Below are 25,029 nucleotides of genomic sequence, written 5' to 3'. Positions count from 1 at the left end.
ATACTGATAATAGCCAATCGAGAAATCAGATGAGAATTTTCTTTTATTGAACTGTATGTAAAATTACACCAGTAAAAACAATTTTTAAAAAATAAATATTACAGCACAAAAAAGTAAGGAATTAATATTTTAAGGGGAAAATACTTCTATTAGTCTGTAGCAGTAATGGATAATAATGTTGTAATGTTTATTAAGTATATTCAATAAAATCAAAACATCTCACAATTTACCACTGATGTCAGACTTTATTTTCTTGATTCATTTTCTACTTTTAAAACAAATGGTTAATAATTTTAAAAGAATAAATTTCATTTTTAGAATACATTATTCAAATTCCATAAAATATTTAATGTATAGATTAATATTTGCACTTTCCAAACAGAGTAAAATACTACTCTTGTTTGTGCTCTGTTTCACTGTCCTAAATTTTAAACACAAATAAACACTATAACGGGTCACATAGAATAACAAAACTAAAATAGCCCAGCTTCTCTCTCTTTGTTTTGACAGCCAGTGTACCGGTGACTGCCTGCATCCCAACAATGACTCCCACTACTCTGTCCCAGCTCCAGCTTTCTACCTCTGTCCTGACAGGAATGCTCCAGTGAGGCTGGAAGGAGAGAGAAACCAGAGCAGTATTCCTGGTCAGCACATTCCTGTAATGATTCATTCAATCTTGTCTGCTCCCTTGGCTCTTGGGGGAAGGGGCAAGACTGCATGCCTTAGCCCTTCATTCTAGCAGCTAGGAGACTGCATGAGCAACAGATTTTAAAATAGAGGGGCATTCTCCTAGGCAATAAGCACAGGACATTCCAGACTCCATCCCAAAGCACTTCTAACTCAAGATGACCAAGAATAGGCTTGGTTGGAAATGGAAAGTTACCTGGTACTAATTTAGCTTATGAAGTATTCACACACCTCCTAGAACAATTGTTCCCAAGCTTTATTGTGCATATGAATTATCCAGGGATTCTGATTTAATAGGTCCAGGATGGGGTCCGGGATTTGTATTTCTAACAAGCTCTCAGGTAATGCTAATACTTCCTGGTCTAGAACAACCTCCTGCATTTTTCATAATTTTTTCAACAGCTCCTAAGGGTCTGGGATAATGTATGGATCTTCAAAGGAACAGTTAAAGAGACAGAAAGAGTAAAAGAAAGAGAGAAATAGAGTGTGAAATTATGTGGCAGGATAAGCAAACTTCTGAGAAATCATCCCTGTAATAGTTATAAATTGTTTAGACTGAACTTTCAAACATTAAAATGGCTAATCAGTAAGTCTGGTTATTAGTATTTGATTTAAAATGTTAAAATTTCCATTTTATTTATATTTTAGGTAAAAATCATTTGGTTTAATTTCTAGTGAGATTTATAAATAAAAATCAAATGATGCTAAGGATTTCACAGTTTATTCTGTTATTAGGCTTGTGAACTAACTTTGAAGATCATTATAAGTGAGTGTTAGCATGTCACCTTTAGATAATTTCTTATTTTAGATCATCCAAAATGCTATAAGAGTCCAAATTACTTTTTAGTTTATCAGTATTTATATATTAATATAAATATCAATTTTTAATAAAATTTTGACATACAACTTAAATGTATATTTGGTATTCCTTTGAGTATACAGGTTAAAAAAAGATCAGTTCTAGATTTTTTTGTGTGTTAAATTCCATGTGGTTAATGCAGTGGAGAGAGTTCAGTCATTTCTTTGGTCTAGATTTCAGATTCAATCCCTTAGTTTTCTTATGTCTTCCCTCCTTGTGTGGTAACCAATTTGGGTGAAATAAAGCGATTTTTAATGGAATAGACTGTTCAAATGACCCTATTTCCTGAAGAGGGCATTTTCATGAATATTTATTTAATCTCTTTTACTTTTCTCAGGTTTTATTTTAAATTATGTTCACCAGTATAACCTCAGGAGTTGAAAAATCTATTTTTTCATGAAAGCATTGAATAATAAATATATACCTGTCGTATAAGTTTCTGATAGATTTCTAGAACTTGCTTTTAAAATATTCATCTAAAACCATCTGGCCACAAATAGCAGATGCACTTCCTCTTTTCTTTAGATTTTTTTTAAATAGAGTAAAAACCAAGGCATATAGAAATGATATAACTGAAAGGTAAAACAGAATAATTTTATGATTTAGAAAATAATCACAAATACAAAATATTGCTAAGTTTGTGATGAAATGGGGAAGTATGCATATCTACTGAATACAAAATTTTATATCTCTGAAATACATAAACAACATAAACAGTTTGCATAAAATATTTGATGACTGCTCATCCCACAACTTTTGGTTTGTTAAATTTTTATACTAACTTGGGCAGAAATAACTCATTTAAATGTTTTCTTACTCATGCTTTAATCAGAACCATTAAAATATTTATTTAAATTCTAGTTAGTAAGTGTTTTAAATTGCTGAAAATAAGTGTGAGTAAATTTCGTCTATAATAATTCATTTCCCAGATCATTATAATTAGAGTTAATGAAAGGGGAAAAATGTATTTTTCAAGAAACATTCTGATTCCTTTAAGTTCTAACAAAGAAGATAGAAAACATGTAGCCCTAGACTCATCAGTACTAGATTTCTTAAGTTACCATTAGGTACAAATGTCTCTGGCTGAGGCCATCCTATCTTGTGCCCCTATAAATACCAACAGGGAAATCCTCTTCCATATATCATAGGTTTGAAGGCATAACTAACTCACCTTCCTCAGACCAATGTTAAAAATGGTATTTGATAGCAGGGCTTGTGAGATGTCTGAGAAATTAAACATCACTTTGAACAATTTTAATATTGGAAGCATTCTGGTTTTAAACAAACTTACAAAAATCTGCACACAGGTTGTGCACAGTTTGGGGACTGCTAAGTTATTTAACTTTTCTTGTTCTCCCTGTCTATGCTTTCCATATAGAGGATTACATGAAACAACTAACTCATACTGCCTAACATCATGCCTGACTCATAGGAAACAGCCCATAAAGCAGGACTTTCCTCTCTTTTGTTTCTCATTGTCCTCCCCACCAACCAGATTCTAAGAATCTTTGAAAAGGATGGCTGCTTGAAGTTGTTTGTCATTATAATAAATAGTACACTTTTCAATTTTAGATTTTAGAGCCAGCAAATCCAAAGGTGAATCTTCAAAATGTCATGTACTCTCTGTATGAGTCACAAGTTTGCTACATTTCCTCATTAGTAAAACCCTTAACCCATGGGCTGTTGTATAAATCAAATTAGGTAATATATATGGATGTACTTTGTGAGCTACTTAAGGTAACAATTATCATGAAAGCAAGTAGAAAGCTAATTCTCAACTCAGAGGTAGACAGATCCTAAAGCTCCACTAGAACATGGTGCAAAAAGAAAGAAAAGGAAGGAAGGAAGGAAAGAAGGAAGGAAGGAAGGAAGGAAGGAAGGAAGGAAGGAAGGAAGGAAGGAAGGAAGGAAGGAAGGAAGGAAAAACTAGCTCCTAAGAAAATGTTCACCTTCATACGCTTCTTTCTTCAGAAAACCAAATGCTGAGTGAAAAGGTAACTACTGCACTACATAAAAATCAACACGGTGCCAGATACATTTGAATGAAAAACCCAGAATCAAATTATTATTTCTCTTCACCTTGATATTATTTTCTCAGTGCTATGGATAAAAGGCCACAGGCATTAAGTCGACTTCTCCTTGACTTTCCCATAAACCTTCAGAAAGAAGCAAATCACAGCAAGGACTGAGCTTATTTTGTTCATAGGTGCAAGGCTTGCCAAGGAATGGACTTGGCTTTTCATATAAAAAAAGTCCTGAGGCTTTCAGTTGACTACAAATTCAATATAAACTTTCTCTGTGAAGCATCTGCAAATAATACTAATAATAGCAAAACCAATAACAGTAATAGTCAATATTTGTTGAGCATTTACAATATACCAGCCATTGTTCAAAGAGCTTTATATGTTTTCATTTATTTAACCCTCATAATAATACTATGAGACAGGCATTATTTTCTCCATTTTTCAAAGAAGCTACTGACATTAACAGCTGGCACTGACTAAAAGCTTATTATGTGCCAATTCCTCATCTAGATGTTATATGACCCTTATTTTATCAAATTGTTAGCATAATTTTGTGACCAAAATGCAAAAGGGGAAAAAAAAGGCCCCAGGACAGGATTGTCATACACTAAAATTCAAACTCTATACATGTTTTTCAATTGGGTGGGACTGTTCAGGGTGCTTCAGGACAATTAGCATCCCTCACTACTAAATGTCAGTAGTAGCCCTTTCCTAGACCCCATGACAGCCAAAGCTTTTCTACTGATATCTCAGTCTTATTTAAAGTACTAGCTTACTCTTTATTCAGAATTAAATTATAGAGAGAATGGCAAAATAGTTCTTTCGTTTAGCCAGGAATGGATTTTGAATGTCTGTTTATAATCCATTAATTCAATATATGTTTATTGGATGTATTATCTTTGTAAAGCAGCACAATATGTGTCACTGGGCCATGAAGATGAGATGCACACAATCCATGTCTTGTTCACAGTGTATTAAAGGGGTAAGACATGAATAGAAATAACCATTTAAATGAAAGCAACATATTCCACAAGATGTGCAAATTAATGTGCTCTTGGAGCTCAGAATAGAGTAGTCATTGCTAGCTGGAGAAAGACCCCAAAGATTCCATGGAGAAGATAGGGCTCAGGACTAAGTTTTGAAGGAAGTGTAGTAGACTTTGGACAAGTAAAATCTAAAATGAAGAGAATTCCCATAAAAAAAAGCAACATGAGTCAAGGTGTGGCAAAGTGTGTGGTATTTTGACAAACCATGATAGTGCTATTATGGCTGAAGTAGCCTGGCTGAGGATGGGGAGTGAGTGGGGAGGTGAGAGAAAGAAAGAAAAAATCAGAACGAAAATCAAGGAGGATTGCAAGGGTCAAGTTATAGTGGCAAAGGGAAGTCACTGAACATTCTGAGAAGAAAACTATGATGACAGACAAAAACTGTCTGTTGAAAATATTTATCTAGAAGCTATACTAGAATGAATTGAAGAGGACATAGCTTGGAGACAGAGTGAAATATGAGGAGAAAATATTGCCTTTGTCCAAAAAAAAAGTACTAGCAGAAAGAGGAGATGGATTCAGGAGATGTTCCACGATTGGCTCCAGTCTGTCCACTGATTTAATATGCCTGGGTAAGCTTCACTCACATTGGAGTTTTGAGCTTGAATAAATTAATAGTTATTTATTTAAACAAAAATTATGGAATTCTTATGCCTATTTGTGCAAAGTACTGTGTTAGGCATGGGAGATGAGAAATAAATGATTCATAGCCTTGGGTGAATAGAAATGAGTTAATGACAGATCCAGTAAAAGAAAGTTAATAAGAGGAGTAGATTTCATGGGCAAAGATAAATGCAGTTATGGAAACAATGAGTTTGAAGACCTGTCTGAACATTCAGAAAGATGTGTCCAATAAACATTGTTCTGAGTGCTGTCTATGTGCTAAGCACTGCATGAGACTCAGGGATACAAATTTTTCAGTGCCGTTGACTCTATTTGATTCATATCTCTCTGATCTGCCCAATTTTATTTATGCCCAAACAATTACTCTAATTCAGGCCTCCATCTCCTCTCAACTTCGTGAATGTACCAGCATAACCAGTCCTTTTCCTGCAGTTATACCTTCTACAATTCTATTCTTTATACTGGAGCCTGAGTGGTTTTCTAAAACATAGATCTCATCATGTCCCTCCCTTGCATAACACTTTTCAGTGGTCTCCCACAGCTTGAAGAATAAAGGTCAGATCATGCAACATTACCTGTAACTCTTAGCCCCTGCTCACTTCTCCAGCATCTTCTCCCATTGCAGGCTTTAGCTATGCATTCAGATCATCAAATCTGCCATCCTCTCCTTCACTGCCGGGTCTCCTAGGGTACTGTTCTTTCCATGTGCACAACTGTTGTCTTCCTCCTCATTTGCCTGACCACTTTTCAACTTTCAGTTGATCTACCTATACCCCCAATTTTTGATCAGATGTCCCTATAGTATGTTTTCATAACACTGTGCTTATACAATCATAGCACTTATCATATTTTTTTGATTTTTTTATTTTATTTATTTATTTATTTTTATTATTATACTTTAAGTTCTAGGGTACATGTGCACAACGTGCAGGTTTGTTACATATGTATACATGTGCCATGTTGGTGTGCTGCACGCATTAACTTGTCATTTACATTAGCTATATCTCCTAATGCTATCCCTCCCCCCTACCCCGACCCCACAACAGGCCCCGGTGTGTGATGTCCCCTTCCTGTGACCAAGTGTTCTCATTGTTCACTTCCCACCTATGAGTGAGAACATGCGATGTTTGGTTTTTCATCCTTGCGATAGTTTGTTCCTGGTTTAGTCTTGGGATAGTGTATGTGTTGGTTTTTCATCCTTGCTGAGAATGATGGTTTCCAGCTTCATCCATGTCCCTACAAAGGACTTGAACTCATCATTTTTTATGGCTGCACAGTATTCCATGGTGTATATGTGCCACTTTTTCTTAATCCAGTCTATCATTGTTGGACATCTGGGTTGGTTCCAGGTCTTTGCTATTGTGAATAGTGCCTCAATAAACATACGTGTGCATGTGTCTTTAGAGCAGCATGATTTATAATCCTTTGGGTATATACCCAGTAATGGGATGGCTGTGTCAAATGGTATTTCTAGTTCTAGATCCCTGAGGAATCGCCACACTGTCTTTCACAATGATTGAACCAGTTTACAGTCCCACAAACAGTGTAAAAGTGTTCCTATTTCTCCACATCCTCTCCAGCACCTGTTGTTTCCTGACTTTTTAATGATCGCCATTCTAACTGGTGTGAGATGGTATCTCATTGTGGTTTTGATTTGCATTTCTCTGATGGCCAGTGATGATGAGCATCTTTTCACGTGTCTTTTGGCTGCATAAATGTCTTCTCTTGAGAAGTGTTTGTTCATCTCCTTTGCCCACTTGTTGATGGGGTTGTTTGTTTTTTGTTGTAAATTTGTTTGAGTTCTTTGTAGATTCTGGATATTAGCCCTTTGTCAGATGAGTAGATTGCAAAAATTTTCTCCCATTCTGTAGGTTGCCTGTTCACTCTGATGGTAGTTTCTTTTGCTGTGCAGAAGCTCTTTAGTTTAATGAGATCCCATTTGTCAATTTTGGCTTTTGTTGCCATTGCTTTTGGTGTTTTAGACATGAAGTCCTTGCCCATGCCTATGTCCTGAATGGTATTGCCTAGGTTTTGTTCTAGGGTTTTTATGGTTTTAGGTCTAACATTTAAGTCTTTAATCCATCTTGAATTAATTTCTGAATAAGGTGTAAGGAAGGGATCCAGTTTCAGCTTTCTACATATGGCTAGCCAGTTTTCCCAGCACCATTTATTAAATAAGGAATCCTTTCCCCATTTCTTGTCTTTGTCAGGTTTGTCAAAGATCAGATAGTTGTAGATGTGTGGTATTATTTCTGAGGGTTCTGTACTGTTCCATTGGTCTATATCTCTGTTTTGGTATTGGTACTATGCTGTTTTGGTTACTGTAGCCTTGTAGTATAGTTTGAAGTCAGGTAGCATGATGCTTCCAGCTTTGTTCTTATGGCTTAGGATTGACTTGGAAATGCAGGCTCTTTTTTCATTCCATATGAACTTTAAAGTAGTTTTTTCCAATTCTGTGAAGAAAGTCATTGGTAGCTTGATGGGGATGGCATTGAATCTATAAATTACCTTGGGCAGTATGGCCATTTTCACGACATTGATTCTTCCTATCCATGAATATGGAATGTTCTTCCATTTGTTTGTGTCCTCTTTTATTTCATTGAGCAGTGGTTTGTAGTTCTTCTTGAAGAGGTCCTTCACATCCCTTGTAAGTTGGATTCCTAGGTATTTCATTTTCTTTGAAGCAATTGTGAATGGGATTTCACTCATGATTTGCCTCTCTGTTTGTCTGTTATTGATATATAAGAATGCTTGTGATTTTTGCACATTGATTTTGTATCCTGAGACTTTGCTGAAGTTGCTAATCAGCTTAAGGAGATTTTGGGCTGAGACGAAGGGGTTTTCTAAATATACAATCACGTTATCTGCAAACAGGTACAATTTGACTTCCGCTTTTCCTAACTGAATACCCTTTATTTCTTTCTCCTGCCTGATTGCCCTGGCCAGAACTTCCAACACTATGTTGAATAGGAGTGATGAGAGAGGATATCCCTGTCTTGTGCCAGTTTTCAAAAGGAATGCTTCCAGTTTTTGCCCATTCAGTATGATATTGGCTGTGGGTTTGTGATAAATAGCTGTTATTATTTTGAGATACGTCCCATCAATACCTAATTTATTGAGGGTTGTTAGCATGAAAGGCTGTTGAATTTTGTCAAAGGCCTTTTCTGCATCTGTTGAGATAATCATATGGTTTTTGTCTTTGGTTCTGTTTATATGCTGGATTACATGTATTGATTTGTGTATGTTGAACCAGCCTTGCATCCCATAGGGATATTGGTCTAAAATTCTCTTTTTTTGTTGTGTCTCTGCCAGGCTTTGGTATCAGGATGATACTGGCCTCATAAAATGAATTAGGGAGGATTCCCTCTTTTTCTATTGATTGGAATAGTTTCAGAAGGAATGGCACCAGCTCCTCCTTGTACCTCTGGTAGAATTCAGCTGTGAATCCGTCTGGTCCTGGGCTTTTTTTGGTTGGTAAGCTATTAATCATTCCCTCAATTTCAGAGCCTGTTATTGGTCTATTCAGAGATGCAACTTGTTCCTGGTTTAGTCTTGGGATAGTGTATGTGTTGAGGAATTTATCCATTTCTTCTAGATTTTCTAGTTTATTTGCATAGAGGTGTTTATAGTATTCCCTGAGGGTAGCTTGTATTTCTGTGGGATCAGTGGTGATATCCCCTTTATCATTTTTTATTGCATCTATTTGATTCTTCTCTCTTTTCTTCTTTATTAGTCTTGCTAGCAATCTATCAATTATGTTGATCTTTTCAAAAAACCAGCTCCTGGATTCATTGATTTTTTTAAGGGTTTTTTGTTTCTCTATCTCCTTCAGTTCTGCTGTGATCTTAGTTATTTCTTGCCTGCTGCTAGCTTTTGAATATGTTTGCTCTTGCCTCTCTAGTTCTTTTAACTGTGATGTTAGGGTGTCAATTTTAGATCTTTCTGGCTTTCTCTTGTGGGCACTTAGTGCTATAAATTTCCCTCTACACACTGCTTTGAATGTGTCCCAGAGATTCTGGTATGTTGTGTTTTTGTTCTCGTTGGTTTCAAAGAACATCTTTATTTCTGCCTTCATTTCATTATGTACCCAGTAGTCATTCAGGTCAAGTTGTTCAGTTTCCATGTCGTTGAGTGGTTTTGAGTGAGTTTCTTAATCCTGAGTTCTAGTTTGATTGCACTGTGGTCTGAGAGACAGTTTGTTATAATTTCTATTCTTTTACATTTGCTGAGGAGTGCTTTACTTGCAACTATGTGGTCAATTTTGGAGTAAGTGCGGTGTGGTGCTGAGAAGAATGTATATTCTGTTAATTTGGGGTGTAGAGTTCTGTAGATGTCTATTAGGTCTGCTTGGTGCAGAGCTGAGTTCAATTCCTGGATATCCTCGTTAACTTTCTATCTCGTTGATCTGTCTAATGTTGACAGTGGGGTGTTAAAGTCTCCCATTATTATTGTGTGGGAGTCGTCTAAGTCTCTTTGTAGATCTCTAAGGACTTGCTTTGTGAATCTAGGTGATCCTGTATTGGGTGCATATATACTTAAGATAGTTCGCTCTTCTTGTTGAATTGATCCCTTTACCCTTATGTAATGGCCCTCTTTGTCTCTTTTGATCTTTGTTGGTTTAAAGTCTGTTTTATCAGAGACTAGGATTGCAACCCCTGCCTTTTTTTGTTTTCCATTTGCTTGGTAGATCTTTCTCCATCCCTTTATTTTGGGCCTATATTTGTCTCTGCACATGAGAGGGGTTTCCTGAATACCGCATACTGATGGGTTTTGACTCTTTATCCAATTTGCCAGTCTGTGTCTTTTAATTGGAGCATTTAGCCCATTTATATTTAAGGTGAATATTGTTATGTGTGAATCTGATCCTGTCATTCTGATGTTAGCTGGTTATTTTGCTCGTTTATTGACACAGTTTCTTACTAGCTTCAATGGTCTTTACAATTTGGCATGTTTTAGCACTTATCATATTTTCGTTGCCTGTAACTCTTCAGTGCTTGTCACCCTCTAGACTGTAATTATCAGAAGGACAGGGGTTATTTTTATTTACTTCACAATTGTATTACATAGCAAGTACATAGCAAGTACTTCATAAATATTTGTTGACTGAATGAAAGGGGATTACATTATAATACAGTTGAGTACTACTTTTTCTACCAATGAATCCTACTAAATATAGGTATTATAATCCTCATCTCAACATAATCACAATTATTTGTTTCCCCAATACATCATGAACTCTATGAAACCAAGGATTGTACTTTATAATTTCTGTGTGCCTTGTGTCTTCCAACCTGTCTTTAACATGGTAGGAACTCAATAAATTTTTGCAAAGTGAAAAAGTGAATAAAATGCAGTGCATCTGTATCTATATCTATCTATCTACCTAGATGTGTGTGTTTGTGTGTATATATATGTATATATATATACGTGTGTATATATATGTATATATATACGTGTGTATATATGTATGTACATATATACATATATATACATTATATATACATATATACATATCTATACATATACATACATATATATATATATACATATCACTGCATCTAATTCCCCCTCCCTGCCAGCAACCATGTATTATATTTATAGACAAGGTATTGGATAGTTTTGCAGCATATAAGCAAATACTATTTTCTAAAATTCTAGATAGGCTTAATAAATTCACAGCAATTCATATCGTAAACATCTCCAAGATCTTCACTCCAATCAATTCATTTTCATGTTATTCTGATAGGCTAAAACAATGTTCCCCTGAGACAAGCCATGGACCACTTTTCTAAGAATTGCTTGAGGTGCTGGTTAAACATACTGATTCCTGGGCCCCACCTACACCTCTTGAATCAAAATCTTATGACAAATAAAATTAGAGAAGGACAGAATAAATAAGTAAAAAAAAATCTCACTCACACTCACCTAAAAAGATTCATTTCCCATAATGTAACAAAAATTCAAACAGTTGTCCTTGACAAAATTATAATCACATCTGTTCTCAGGAATCTCTATTTTAGGATCTAGACATATTTCAATTACCAGTTAAAAAGAAACTAAAAAAAAAAAGAGAAGCAAGCAAACAAAAAACCCAAAAACTGCCTTCCTTGCCTTGCTTGAGCACTTCCTACGTAAACATTATTCTCTCTTTATTCTCTAAGGCAGTCACATTTTTGACATTAACACATTGCCCCTTTGCAGGAGCAAGTGATCCTTCGATAGGACACAAAGCTTGCACTGGGAAGATGATGTATTTACTGTCTGAGTATATCCACATATAGAAAGATACAGCTGATGAGGCAAGGACTACTCAGATTAATAGGTCACCAAAAAATGAGAAAACTTAGCTTATTCAGAGTTCTCTTCAAAAAGATTTTTAAATTTTTATTTTCAGACCCAGCATTTAAAATATATTTAGTGCTACTTAATGATCAAATTGTCATGTTTTTATTATTGTACATATTTACAACAAAATGTAATTATGAAACTGGATGTGAAGTTCATTTATTCATCAATAATAGAAACATCATTATGTGAAAATATATCATTCTGTTTTGTGTTCATTTGAAGAAGTAAAGAAGAGAACACCTCTCGGTGGATGGAAATTCATGGATCACAAAGGTTTGCATTGCTATTTTATTAACTGCGATCCTGAGAACCTTATTTTGTCATTCAAGTTTTTTATCTATTGTATTAGTGAAGATTTTTTTGACTGTAAGCAACAGGAAAGAACCCTGGCTTACTTCAAGAAAAAGAGAATGTATTGAAAGGATATTAAAGTATCTCACAGATTTCAAAGAAGGGTTTGAAAAAACAAAGCAGGCCTCTAAAAGGTGAGGGACAGGAACATGTCATGGAATTCAATACTATCTCATGCTACCATCGATGTATCTAATGAATCAACAACTCAGTCTTTTGATCCTAAGCTCAAGATTTTAAATTATAGAGACTAGAAGCAGAGTTTATTGATCTATTCCTCTTCTGGCATGATGGTATTAAAATTAAGGATTTCTGTTCAACACAAATAATATACCCAAAGTTAAGGAAGAGATAAGAGAATGAAATAAGATATTTAGAAAGTCAAAAACTTACAAAATATTTGTAATCAGAACATATCAGGAATCTTGCAAATTAGCTAGGAAAAAAAGCATCCCCAATAAAAAATGGATACAAGTAATGAACAGGCAATTGCAGAAGAAAAAATCCAAAAATTCTTGAATCTTATGAAGAAATGTGAAAACATTCTAGTAATCAAAGAAATGCAAATTAAAAGCCACAATTAAAAAAAAACACACTCTACACCTATTCAGCAAAAATTAGAAATGTGAACAATGCCAAGTGTTGGTAGTAATATGAGTCTGCAGGAACCATCAGGTACTATTGTTGAGACTGTGGTATAGAACAACTATTTTTGAGAACGACCTAATTCTACCCAGTCAAAATTAATATGTACATAACCTATAATTTCTACTTTTGATATAGATCCCAAAGAAGTTTGTACAGAAGTTCTAGGGGAACATGTACAAGCATATTACCATCAGTGTTATTTATGGAGGCAAAATTGTGTGTTAATCAATGAGACAGTAACAGGTAAAATGTTTTGAATGCACACCATGGAGTATAATGTACAGCTAAAAGCAACAACTTAGATATCCATAGTCATCTAATTCTTTAACATCTAAAATCTCACTACTTCTTTCTTAGCAGATGGCCTCATTTCAACTCTATTAGGGAGATTGAGCTCCCTAACTACCATGGGTCTCAATTCTCCAAATATCAGTCATTATCCCTGTCAATTCATACTTTTATCACCTTCACAGGAACAGAAATCTTTCCTCGTATCCAACTCTTCCATCTCAGTCAGAAAAAAAAAAAAAACACTTTTCAATATCCAAGAAACATTGCTCTCACATTTATCTTATTTCCTTGAATATGTCCAATTTCTCTCTTTTTACTAGGTCCATTCTCTTCTTTCAGGCATACCTAGGTCTTCTCTCATCTTGAAAACAACCTTTGTGCTGAAATCATCCCTTCCATCCTCAGTCTTTCACTCCATGATCTAAATACTGACTATATTTCTTAAATGAGACACTTAGACAAATATCATCTTGCATTATGACTTAACATTTTTACATTGGGTAATTGTTTAACCCTTCCTGCTCCCCACCTCCTGACACACACATATGGGGATACATACAATTGATTTCTTAGACAGAATGCAAATTTTTGTTACAATATTAGACACAATTTCGTTCTCTCTGTGGACATATCCTTCCCAATATCAAAGACATAGAAATATGAATTATTTACAAATTTTCCCTGGATAATTTCCATGGCTTCCTAATTAAATTTTACATCTCCATTATTCCTCCCTGCTCCAACTTCCTCTTTTTCTACAACACAAGTATCTTTGTTTCCCTATTGCCTATAAAATAAAGTTTATTTTTTAGCATGCATATAATTTTTAGCATAGCATAGCATTTAATCCTTCAAAAATTTACCCCAACTCTTTTTTCTTTTTTTTAATTTTTTTCCAACTCTTCCTTCATTTCAACTTCTACCAGCATCCTTCTCTTTTCCCATGTGTTTTAAGTACTAGCCATATGAAACTATTTGCATTTCCTGAGAGCAATCTGCTACCTTTTTGTTTTATTTTTATGCTTTCCATTTTTGTGTATCTACCCAGAATGTCCAATTTCCTTGTCTCTACCTAGTAAATTCTTACTCACCCTTTAGGAACCCTCTCACATATTATCTGTCTTGTGATTTTCTCAGGTAATAAGGTAAATAGTCACTTCCTTTCTGTTCTCATGGCCCTCTGTTAGCACCCTGTACTTCTGCTATCATAACACTTATCACATCTTATGGTAGTTACCTAAATAACATCTGCCTTTACTACTGGAATGCAAGAGACAACTCTCTTAGTAACCATAGTATCGCCAACACCTAACTCACTCCCTTTTTTTTTTTTTTTTTTTTAGACGGAGTCTTCCTCTGTTCCCCAGGATGAGAGCAATGGCATAATCTTGGCTCACTGCAACCTCTGCCTCCCAGGTTAAACCTATTCTCCTGCCTCAGCCTCCCGAGGAGCTTGGATTACGGGTGCATACCACCATGCCTGGCTAATTTTTGTATTTTTAGTAGAGATGGGCTTCACCATGTTTGCCAGGCTGGTCTTGAACTCCTGACCTCAAGTGATCTGCCTGCCTTGGCCTCCCAAAGTGTTGGGATTACAGGCATGAGCCAACATGCCCAGTCCTCACTGGCTATTTCGTAACAGATAGTCTATAAAGATTTGTTGGATGAGTAGAAAAATGAATGAATGAATATATTAATTGTATTTATCTTTGTATGCCTTCCACTTCATCCACTACCCACATAATTGTTTCAGACCAATAGTTAGTGCTCAAAAAGTGTCTTTAGTAGATAAGTGGGCAAATGAATAAATGAGCTCTTCCATTTTCCTTCATCTAGACTTTGTCAAATCACGCCCTCTTCCATGGGGGTTTGTTGTTAGCTATTAAAATTGATAACAGACTGACTTCTCTTAGCTTTATGGGTCCCTGACGCTGTCAAAAATCTGTTAAATGTTATTTGCAATATATTTACAAATATATTTTATGATAGTTTATTTTCATTGTTATTATATCCAGGGCAGAGTAATGAATTAATTACAACCTTTGTTTAATGAACATTAACATTCTTGGTCATTAATGCCCTTTTTAATTCTATTTGTTTATATTTTTGCCTATTTTACTGAATGGATGACTACAAGCCCATCAAATAACCTAAGGATAGAATATTATCAATGACTTATGGCTATTTCTGTGTTATTTCTTATTGCGCACCTCTTTCCCTGCTGTGCCAAAGTAACGTACATTGAATTTTGTTTTTATCATTCTCTTGTTAGTTTTCTTTTCCCTTATCACATATTTGCCTTTGAACTGCATAAAAAGTATGCCATACTTCATATATTCTTCTGGGAATCTCTTTATTCCCTGAGCATTATACTAAAAAGAATCAGCCCATTTTTGTTTTTCCTGTAGCTGTAATGTTCTCCTTGGGAATGGCAAGTCTATTGTATTTTAATTTCCCTGTCATTTACAGGAGAGAGATGCCTCCTCTCTGAGGAGTCTGGGTCCTTTCAGACTAGTAATTTTTAAACACTTATATAGTGATACAATTAGTATATTTTTAGATTGAGACTTAAAAATGATAAATCCAAACTCTAAGCACATTGCCCATTGATTTATTTTTTAATAAGGCATAAAATTTCATGCATATGAGTCTGCAACTAACTACCCAAATATATCTGGGAATACTCTATGGCTTACTAACAAGAGCCCTCTAATCTCTTCTTGTCTAACTTGTTCATTCAAGAAGATTTTTTTAGCCTGCTTACTGTGTGCCTGGCACTGATTATAATGCCAGGTTCTCCTTTTGTTTAGTCATTTTCCAGACTTGTATTTTACTAGCCAATCACATAAGGGCTGAGCTCTGCATATCGTGAACCCAGTGTACGATGATTAACAGTATTCTCACCTGCCAATAGGACATGATTTTAGCGTGAGACAAAAGTAGGGAAAGCAGCAGCCACCTTTGACATCTCTAGTGAGATTGTCTTCAAAAAAGTAGTAGGCAGCAGAGTGTAACAGTGAAGGACACAGACTTTTTCAGCTGCCTCTGGCACTTTTTGTCTGAGTGTTCTTTGAGCAAGTTATAAAAGTTCTGAGTACCTCAGTTCATTCATCTGTATAATGAGACTAACGACAGCACCTACTTCACGGGATTGTTATAAAGATTAAATAGTTTAATAAGTTCTTAGAAAATGTCTGCCCCATAATACAAGCCAATGTCAATATTTGATAAATAAATGGTTTTACTGATATTTCATATCATATTTTTGCTTCTAACTTTAGCTACATTTTGATACCCTCCAAAAGTTACCAATAATTATCTATTGGCATTCTTTTTGTGAGAACTTTTGCTTTTGGAAACCATGATATTTTATCCAACATGGAAATTCTGGTATAAGATCCTGTTCTTGATACTTATGGATTGTAGTTTTATTTTGAATACATGCAAATTTCAGGTAAGGACATTGAACTGACTGAATTCATTCATGTAATTATGCAATAAATATTTGTTGAGCTCTTTATGCAAGAGCTGTATGTATGCACTGCACAAAGTTTTTTAAATGTAAAAATAAATCAAACTTGGGACTTGACTTTCAGCTGCTTACTATCTAGCTGTGGAGATGACATATACATACAATAAGGGAAGTAAAGGTGAATTATTATAGGAGTTTGGTAAAGGGAGATATTTTGCCCAGATAGAGGTGCCAAGAATTTGTGAGAAGGTTGCAATTCAAGTAAACTCTGAAGGATGAGCAGAACATGCAAAAGAAGAAAGCTATTCCAAAGAGAGAACACAGGATCATGCCTTCGGGCAGCAAGTTAGCCAAGTATGACTGCAAGGAAACTAAGACCAGAGGATAACAACCAGTCATCATTAAGTATGTATTATGCTTCAGGTGCTGTGCTGACTGTTCTAATTACATGATCATATTTAATGCTCACAATAACTCTGTGAGTAGGCACTAGTATTGCCCCATTTTACAGATGAAAGTACTGAAGGTCAGAGATGTTAAGTTAGATTCATAAGTTCTCACAATGACAAGTATGAGAATCAGAGTTATGAATCAGGTCACATGAAGAATAAAGGCTCAACTGAAGACAATAAAGATGCCGCTCAGAATTAACTTTGAATTCGTTCAAGGTTTTTTATTTTTATGCAACTGAAGCTATGGAAAGAAATATTTGGGTTTTAAACAAGCAAATGTTAAAAATCCTTGCTTTACAAAGAGATACCATTTGAATAAGGCCCCAGGGCCATATGAAAGGAGTGTAGATCTGAGATACTTTCATTAACACTAACTCCTTGCAGACTCTGAGATGATATTGCGGTGCAGTACATTCCTATAAAGGTAGTGTTCTTACATCAACACCTGTGGGAAAGCGGAAGAAAGCGGGATTGGGTGGAAAAACTGTTCTACAATAAAATCTCAACAAACTCCTCAGTCCACGTCATGGGTGGCGCTGCCACTGAGTGACCCCTGAGAGATACCTCCAGTTGACTTGAGGGGGCCCAGCCTCTATACTGGCCTGTTCGCCAGTCACTGGAAGAAATTCACTCCTAGAAAGGAGGATGACCTTGGATAAGACGAGACTCTTCTATCCAGGCATTCTTTTTTTTTTTTTTTTTTTTTAAATAATTGAATTGTTGGGTGAAATGGTAGTTCTGTTTTAAGTTCTTTGAGAAATTGCCACATTGCTTTCCATAATGGCTGGTGGAAATGTAAATTAGTATCCAGGCATTCTTAAAGGTGGCTGACAACTGAGGACTCTCTGCTGGGAGCACTCCTGGAAAAAGTTCTTCACTTCTAAACAAGGACCTTGTTTAGAAGGTCCTTGCCACAGCAAGTGGCAGATTAATCCCCAAATCTCAAAGACTTAATTTAAGAGAAGTTTATTTCTTCCTCACATAAAGTCCAGTTGGTGTTAGTTGAGAGTTGCTCTGCTTAGGCATCATTCAGGAGCGTAGGGTCCTTCTATCAGTGGCTCCCTTCACCTTTACATCCTCGGCATCCTCTCCATTTATTCAGTAGAAAGGAAAGGGAAAGTAGAGGATCACATAGGTAATTTCACAAGCCAAACCTGGAAGTGACATATTACGACTTTTGCCCACCTTTCAAAGGGCAGAATTCAGTCATATGGCCACACTCACCAGAAAAGGAAAGTAGGAAATGTAGTCAATATATGTACTCAGGAGGAAAGAGAAATATGTTTTGGAACAAATAACCAGTCTCTGACAAAAGAATTTTCTTACTAATACATATTTTCCTGTCTTTTGTTTTGTTTTGTACTAAGCAATGTGCCTTCCAGTCCATTCAACTTGGAAAATGTGAACTCCTTTGTAGTAAATGGCACCTTTGAGATCAGGTAGGCCCAATGACTGACTGAGACGAATGCCAGAACTTAGGAAATGTGCACATGCAAAAAACACAATCAAATGATTGAAAAAAGGTGCATCTTTATTGTTGTTGTTGATCTTAAGTCACTGTTTTACTTCCTCTAACTTGCTCCTAAAAAATCATAATCAAAAACATAAAATTTTTTTATAATAATATTCTATTACAAAGCTCATCAATTTTTTCTTATTTTGGTTAGACTCTCTAGGTTTGGGCCAAGTGCCTAGAGGAAAACACCAGTAATCCTTGCTGTCGGAAATATTACAATATACACCCTGGGTAGGTCTTCAGTAAGTAAGGGGCAAGTGGCAGGTTTTATGGCACAAACATAGTAAATAATTTCAATTGATGAATTCCAAACACAATTCATAAAATTCCAAGTTTGTAATAAAAACTTACCCAAACCTAGTAGTAAAAGAAATACATTACTTACCTTTTGGTCTTCTCTCTAACTCAGATGGGCTGGCATACAATAATATACCATGCTGGCATGCATATTTTCTTGTGCTGTACTATACAGCCACTTCTCTCCCTCATTTACATTGCTATATTTCTAAAATAACATCCTGACACTTTTTATCCTCCATTTGTATTATTCCAGCACTTTCCTCTTCCAACTGCAGCTGAGAGGTACATTCACAAATGTAATACATCCATGGATTGTTTCATACATGGGAACCAATACTACATTAAAAGCAACTTTAAAAACTCAAGCGTATTGATCTTTCTGCCTTTTTTCTAAGTCTATCTGTTGCTACCTTCGAAATCCTGTGAATAGAAACAAACCATTTTACCTCTACACCCTTCGGTTTTCTCCTCTGTGGAATAGGGGTAACGATAACCATCATACAGAGTTGCTAAAGATTATTGGAATTAACACTCATTATGTGTCTGGTACTGTTTTTAGAAATTTTAGTCATTTAATTATTACATACCTAAACTGCATGAAATGGGGATGACTATCCCCCCACCTCCCAGTGTATAGATGAGAAAAGTAATTCACAGAAAACTAACTTTCCAAAGATCACAGTGAGAGCACGGGCAGGGCCAACTCCAAATCCAGCCAGTCTGATTCCAGAAATTACACTTTCAACCAACAAGCTATATACTGAGAATTGAAGCTAATTCACTCAGAATCACTTAAAACATCCCCACTGGGCAAAAGTCACTCTGCGTTACAGAACGGGACCCTAAGTCACGTTCATGAATTATTTGTCCCAGACCCATGCTGTGGCTTAATTCTCTGAGTCTATCAGCAGTAGAAAATATGAGTTCAAAATTCCTTGACTTTTCCAATAAAGATGATGATGATGACGATGATGATGATGATGACAACGATGATTTGTACAACTAAAATTTTACCTGCAGACTCACTTTATCCTACTAATTATTCTCCATAAACCCAACAGGATAATTTTTAAATTGCTTTCTTTTAAAGTAAAACTATGTAAACAATAATGCTAATATAGGGATAATTACTAAAATCAATCATGTTTCAGTGACATGAAAAAAATCCAATAACTGAAGTTTTCAATAAGTGAGTTGTTTTTTCCAAATACAATTTCATTTCAAAGTGTTCTTTCTTCATGACTTATAAGAAGTTAAAGATAAAATCCAACTTCATTTACAATTGTCACTTTTCAAAACCTAAGAAATTGGAAGTGTCTTCTATATTTGTTATTAAATAAATCACTCTTGAAAATAACATTTTTATATTTATATAGCTCACTTATCTAAAACAGTCAAACCAGAACACATATTGTAATAAATTACCCATAAAATAAAGCTTGAAATTATAACAGGACAAAGTATTTAAATTTAGAACTTTATTGGTAAAAAATCCCCAGAGACTCTCAAGGATTCCTAGTTTGATGCCAGCTTCGAGAGAAATTGGAATCGAGTATAGCATAACAGTCAGGTGGAGAGAAGACATCATAGCTCCTTTTGTTTTGAACATCTGTGTGCTGCAAGGGGAACCTGATACTCTAACCTCTAGGACTGGGACCAGGATTACCTCAGCACAGAAATGTTTACAGAGGATGCCTAATCCTCTTGTGTGATACACAGTAGCCCATCACAAATCCTAACTGTTGCTGTAGATGGTGGCCACAAAGAAACTGCTTTCCTGTCTTCAAATACCCCACAGGATGTTCAATCCTCATATTAAAACTCTTATTGCATTCTATATTGTATTATTGTTTGTTTATATCCTGTCTTTTCTACTGGGTTAGAAATTCTTTGAGAAAAATGACCAAGCCTTCTTTATTTTTGCATCTCCACACCCTTAGTAGATACCATTTACTAAATGAATAAATTAATTAATGTGTGATGGATGAATGGATGGTCTGTGCATGTCTGTAGAGTGATAGTGTATTAGTCCATTCTCATGCTGCTAATAAAGACATATCCAGCACTGGGTAATTTATAGAGGAAAGAGGTTTAATTGACTTACAGTTCAGTGTGGCTAGGGAGGCCTCAGGAAACTTACAATCATGGTGGTAGGTGAAGCAAACACATCCTTCTTCACATGGCAGCAGCAAGAAGTGCGGTGCAAAGTGGGGAAAAGTCCCTTATAACACCATCAAATCTCATAAGAACTCACTCATGATCACAAGAACAACGTGGAGGTAACTGCCTCCATGATTAAATTACTTCCCACCAGGTCCCTCCCAGGATATGTGGGTATTATGGGAACCGCAGTTCAAGTGAGATTCGAGTGGCGACACCGTCAAACCATATCACATAATGTCTAAAACTCTACTCCAGTCAAGTGGTGTGTATCTTTCTAATACATGTAGAGTCCATATATTCATGAGTTGTGGACTGTTAGCCTATTTTTGAAAACACATCACTAACTACCATGTATTGAATAGACATAATGTGTCAGGCAAGGTCTAGATAATTGTCACAATTTATAGTCCTCAGAATAATTTTCCAAAATAGGAGTGTTATCCTCATTTTGTTAATAGAAAATAAATATAGAGAGGTTATGTAGTTTGCACACACACAACTAGTAAATAGGAAACCCCAGTCTAAATTCAGTTTGTGGTCTTAAAAAGGCATCTTTAAAGATCAGATTTTTCTCAGAGTACACTATTGGTATCATCATATTTTATAACACAGTAAACATAATGTATGAAGGTTAATGCAGTGTCAATAAACTATTTTCAGACAATAGGAAGATGTGCCCTATAATTCTCAAATCTTTCTTTTCCTGTCAGTGTTTTCTTTCTCTTGCTTGCTTTTATAAAATACCTTTTATTATTTCTCAGAACTGGGGGTATCACTTACCAATCCTCCTTTCCAGAAATACATGCAAAAGTTTTACTAGCCAAATAGGAAACAAAGTTCTAATTTATCAAACTATGTTGTATAAAGTATATTGATAAGCTATAGTGTTTAATGAGGCTTACACCTGAGGCTGAAGTGGGATTTCCTATCCCTCACCCTGTGATTGGTAACAGCAAAGCTCAAAGAAAGGCTCAATCTGACTTATCTCCCATGGTCAACACAAAAGCTGGCATGCAGAGAGAACTGGAATCCCTGGTGCTCTGCCTATTCATCCCTCCCTCTTAGATAGAGTCTAGGTTTTAAACAATGTTTGTTTATAAAAATAGATTGTCAGCTACCATGTGACAGCTTGGATTATTTTTTTCACTTTTCCAAGCTTGGCTTTTCTTCTCCTGTTTCCTCTTTGCTCCAGGAAGTCCATGGTCACTGGTTGCCTCACACCACAAATGTCAAGTGCCCACATGTGCCCCCACCCTGCACAACTGAAGCTTTTGAGCCTGCTGCACACCAGGGCTCATCCAAGTCTCTGTAATTTTTAAGATGTAAAAGCTGCCATGTGCCTTGTGCCTCTGTCCTTTCTTTGTGTTATATTTTATCACATATGGGTAAAAGTAGAGGCCTTATCCCTCAATATCTTAAAGAATCCTTGCTAAAATCACTTTTTCAGGTATTATTCAGTACACTCTATCCAAGACAAGTCTCACAGGGAACCAAGCCCGGGGATAATTCTAAAGGCCTTAATATACTGAGTGGCAAATGGGTTTGGTGCTCTAACCCAGACTTCAGCAAAAGTGTTCTGTAAAGGACCAGGCTTTGTGAACTTCATTTGTCCTCTGTCAGATATTCTTATATTTTTGTTGTTATTGTTTTGTTTTGTTTTCCTGCCACACTTTATAAATAAAAAAAAAAACTCTTAGTTTGAAGGCCTGTTTCTGCAGGCCACTAACCAGATTTGGCCTGTAGTTTGCCAAATCCTGATCTAGATTCCAGCCAACTTTGTTTGAATTCTGTCTCTGACATTTACTAAATACATAACAAACATGTTTAATCTCTCTAAGTTTCCACATGTCTAAAAGGTGGATAACCGTTCCTATCTTAATAAGATAGAAGGAAAATTAACCACAATAACACCTTTGAAGCTCTCAGTCAGCATCATACCTGAAACTTGGTAAGCACTCAATAAATTATCTATTATTACTATTTCTCAAAAGGATGTATCCTCCCTAACCACTGGGTCTTTGTTATTGATCAAGCTTGTCTGACTCTCTCTGCCTTTAGGATAAATTCTCTTCCAGGAATTTACTTGCTCCATTATGCAAATAGAATCCTTAGGGACCTTCCTATCCATCAGCCTGATTTGCCCAGATGTGTTTAGTGGCATTGTGAAATGTGCTTAGACATAAGCTAAGACTCCTCCTACAAAATGGAAGTAGAGGATGATAGATAAGATGGATATCACCAATTAATACATGTACAGCAGATTGCTCAACAATAAACAGACCAGTTCAGTTTTGAATGCTCCAATAATACCTAAATGAGCCAATTAGCAAAAATATTGGAGTGAGTTATAGCTAAATCTCATTACTTAATTTCCTCCCAATCTTACATACTACCCCCATCAGTTTCCAGTGAGAAAGTCAACATTTGCTCTTGGCACAGACTGCAGTTTTTCAAGTCAACAAACATTTATTGAGCATCTACTGTGTGAAAAGCATTGAGCCAGGCATTATAGTGGAAACAAAGAAGAACTAGACACAGATCTGTCTTTAAGGAGGAAGGAAAAAAGAAGGTAAGTGCCGAAGCAGGCATATAAAAATTGCTGTAGAAGAGGTATAGAAATGAGGTATAAGAAAACAGTTTGTATTGCTTCAGAAATGCAATCAGAAATGTCTCCAAGTAGCTTTTTGGCTGCATCTAAAAGGATGGATAGATTTCAACAGGATGAAATGGCCTTTCCATGATGAAATTACATAAGAAGAAGAATGGTTTATGTTAGAAGATTGTTAGAGGTATAATTGACCAAAGCACAGGAGTTGTGACTGAGGGTAGTGAGTACTAAGGCTAGAATTAGAACAACATGAAAATAAGTTTTATTTTCATGAGAGTTTATTGAGTCCTGACCTCTTGCATAGCACACGAGGAAACTGAATCTCACAGAGAGATTAAGTGCCTTTCCTGTGTCACACAGCTAATGGCTGAGCTGAAATGCACCTTAGCTCCCCAGCTTCCCAGGCTAGTTCACTTTCCATTACTTAATAGCTGGAGACAGATAATGGATGAAACTGAATACCACACTAAGGTTTTTGTTTTTCCTCTGCAAGAAGTGATTTGACACTGAAAAATTTGAGCAGCAGCATATAATAGTCAAGGATATAAAAATCTGATTTAAGCAGCGCCATGAAAGGGGAAACAAGGAGGGAAGAAGCTGGAGGCAGGGAGGCAGATGAAACCGCTGCAATTGCTCTGGGCCTGAACTAAGGCAGTGGCACTGAATGCCTTGGATGGGACAGATAAGAGGATCACTATGAAAGGAGAACTGAAATGACTGAGAGAATAAGTAGAGAAAAGAAATGAGAGAAGATGTCAAACAGGACCCCAAAGATTTTAGCAAATACCTATTAAGCGCATCCTTTATAAAGAAGTACTAAAGAGCAATTGCTTCTGCCTTTATTCTCCATATTTTTATATCTCTGCAGATCAAATACATTACCAAATACACAGAAGAAAAAGAGTGTAGCAGAAAGAACACTGTGCTTGATCCCAGATCTGTGGCCAACTCCTTCACAGCTCGTAGCACGTCACTACTCTGATCTTTCAGTTTGCAATTCTGTAATACGAGGCATTTCCTGGATGATACCTAAGGCCTCTTCCAACTCTTATGATAGTGGTTGTATCTCAGATGTGAGAGGAAACACAGGAGCCAAGGGCTGCCACCTGGCACAAATTAGTATACACATCTTTGGGGTTGAACGGGCATGGGTTTGAGGAAGAAGTTGTTCTCTTGTCTGAGTTCAAGGAGAATTCTGTTTACTTGTGCTTCATCCTCCCTGAAGTCTGAAGTTACACACATGGACTAATGAGATGGCAGGAGAGGTTCCAGAAAGATGTGCAATAGCTTAGCGGTCTGCCTCTACGCAGCAGGGTCCAGGAATAGCACACCCCAGGCAGGAGTTTGCCCTGATGTGTACCCTTCTCGAAAGTATGCTAAGCAAGTCACTGAGATGTCAGCTTCATGGCAGGTAGGAAATCAGGGAATTGTGTTCAGCCTGGGAGTACACCTCACTGAGTGTAAGGCTTTCTGGGTATTGAAGAAGACCTTCTACTTTTCACCTCATTATCCATAGCTCATATCAGGAACCTGTGACTACTCAGTACTTCATTTCAGCCCCCAACATATTCTATACTCACTGTGTCAAGGCACCAACCAGAGCTCCAAACGCACAATCTTCTGGGTAGTTTTTCTGCTTC

This window comes from Hylobates moloch, unplaced genomic scaffold, assembly GCF_009828535.3.
Source record: "Hylobates moloch isolate HMO894 unplaced genomic scaffold, HMol_V3 SCAFFOLD_5, whole genome shotgun sequence".
Lineage (NCBI taxonomy): Eukaryota > Metazoa > Chordata > Mammalia > Primates > Hylobatidae > Hylobates > Hylobates moloch.
The sequence above is the reverse complement of the archived record's forward strand: the minus strand, read 5'-3'. Positions refer to the sequence as shown.